This window comes from Dermacentor silvarum, chromosome 10, assembly GCF_013339745.2.
Source record: "Dermacentor silvarum isolate Dsil-2018 chromosome 10, BIME_Dsil_1.4, whole genome shotgun sequence".
Taxonomy (NCBI): Eukaryota; Metazoa; Arthropoda; class Arachnida; order Ixodida; family Ixodidae; genus Dermacentor; species Dermacentor silvarum.
The window spans coordinates 103,237,044-103,239,598 of record NC_051163.1 but is presented as its reverse complement, the minus strand read 5'-3'; positions in this window follow the sequence as shown (position 1 = coordinate 103,239,598).

Sequence of the window (2,555 nt, the reverse complement as noted above, 5' to 3'; positions counted from 1 at the left end):
GCACGTCGTGGACAGGTTGTCGTAAGGTCTGGTATGGACCAGAATAGCAGGAAAGTAGTTTTTCCGATAAGCCGACGCGACGTGAAGGCGTCCAGAGAAGGAAAAGGGAGCCAGGGGAAGAATGGTGGTCTCGATGCTGAAGGTCGTCGCGTCGCTTTTGAGAAGCTTGCGAGAATGTGAGGCGATGACGGGCGACCTCTCGGGCCTGGGCGGCTGAGGTAATAGCATCACGAGCGTAACCAGAGCTGGGTGATTGTACTGCGGAAGGTAGCAACGTGTCTAAGGGCAAGGAGGGGTCGCGGCCATACAAAAGGTAAAATGGGGAGAATCCGGCAGTGTCGTGACGGGACGCGTTGTATGCGATAGTGATGTATGGTAAAGCAACATCCCAGTCGCGGTGATCGTCGGAAACGTACATGGCCAGCATTTCAGTTAGTGTGCGGTTTAGTCGTTCGGTGAGGCCGTTCGCTTGAGGGTGGTATGCGGTAGCAAGCTGGTGTTCTGTAGAACAGAAGCGGAGCAGATCATCGACGACCTTCGATAGAAAGTAGCGGCCGCGATCCGTGAGTAACTGGCGAGGGGCGCCGTAGTGCAGGATGACGTCGTATAGTAAGAAGTCGGCGACATCTGTAGTGCAGCTCGTTGGCATCGCTCGTGTAATGGCATATCTTGTGGCATAATCTGTTGCTACATTTGTTTCCTTTCATGGAAATTGGAAAGGGGCCAAGGAGGTCGGGGCCTACACGGAAGAAGGGCTCTGTAGGGATATAAATTGGTTGAAGCAAACCAGCAGGAGGCATAGCAGGCGTCTTCCGGCGCTGACACAGGTCGCAAGAAGTGACATAACGGCGCACGGAGCGATAAATGCCGGGCCAGAAGAAGCGGCACCCCAGGCGTTCGTAAGTACGAGTGATGCCCAGATGTCCAGCAGTAGGAGCGTCGTGAAGTGGTTGGAGCACGGCCAGTCGGAAGTGCTTTGGAACGACTAGGAGGAGCTCCGGGCCATCAGGACGAACACTACGACGGTATAAAGTTCCATCGCGCAAGGTGAACATCCGCACACACGGGTCAGTAGGCGAGCAGCTTAGGCGTTCCATAAGTGTTTGAAGAACAGTATCTTAGCGTTGCTCGTCGCCAATATGGAGAAAGCTGGAGAGGGACAGAATACTGATTTTCTAGTCTGCATCGGTATCATCCGGTTGATCCACGGGATTGCGGGACAGGCAGTCAGCGTCTTTATGCAGGGTGCCCTGACTTATACATAATAGAAAATGTATATTCTTGTAGACGCAATGCTCAACGTGCAAGTCGTCCAGTGGGGTCCTTCAAAGAGGAGAGCCAGCAGAGGGCGTGATGATTGGTTACGACGCAGAAGCTCCGACCGAAAAGGTACGGCCGACATTTCGCGACCGCCCACACAAGCGCGAGACATTCCCTCTCATTGATGCAGTAATTTCACTGGGGCGTGGAAAGAAGGCGGCTGGCGTAAGCGATGACACGGTCGTGGCCCTGTTGACGTTGAGCGAGGACAGCGCCGACGCCATAACCACTCGCGCCAGTTCGTACTTCAGTGGGCGCAGAAGGGTCAATATGTGACAGGATCGGGGAAGTTGTAAGCCGTTCGATCAGGGTAGAGAAGGCTTTCTCCTGCAGTGGTCCCCAAGAGAAAGACATCTTTTTTAAGAAGGTCAGTGAGAGGGCGAGCGATATCGGCAAACTTTTTCACAAATCGCCGGAAATAAGAGCATAAACCCAGAAAACTACGGACATCGTTTGTTGAACAAGGCACAGAAAAATTTCGCACGGCGGGAAATTTCTATGGATCAGGTTGGATTCCGGCGGCTTTTACGAGATGGCCGAGCATGGTTATTTAACGGCAACCGAAATGACACTTGGAAGAGTTTAGCTGAAGGCCAGCCCTGCGAAACACGGAGAGTATGGTCGTGACGCGCCTCAGGTGGCTCTTAAAGTTCGACAAAACACAATCACATCGCCGAGGTAACAGAGGCATGTAGACCACTTCAAGCCGTGCAGGAGAGAGTCCATCATGCGGTCGAATGTAGCTGGTGCATTGCATAATCCAAAGGGCATGACTTTAAATTGGTTCAGACCGCCCGGTGTGACGAAGGCGATATTCTCGTGGTCCATCTCGTCGACGCTAATCTGCCAATAGCCGGAGCGGAGGTCAATTGATGAAAAGTATTGGGATCCGTGAAGGCAGTCAAGAGCGTCGTCAATGCGAGGCAGGGGATAAACATCCTTCTTGGTTATCTTGTTGAAGTGACGGTAGTCAACGCAGAAGCGCCACGAGTTGTCTTTTTTCTTTACTAAGACAACCGGTGATGCCCACGGGCTACTGGAAAGTTCTATGATGTCCTTGTCCATCATCTTGTCGACCTCTTTCTTGATTATGGCCCTTTCTGTTGCGGAGACACGATATGGCCGCCTATGAATGGGGCTGGCGTCACCGGTGTTGATGCGATGCGTGACAACAGATGTCTGACCAAGTGGACGGTCGTCCAAATCAAAGATATCCCGATAAGATGACAGGAGGT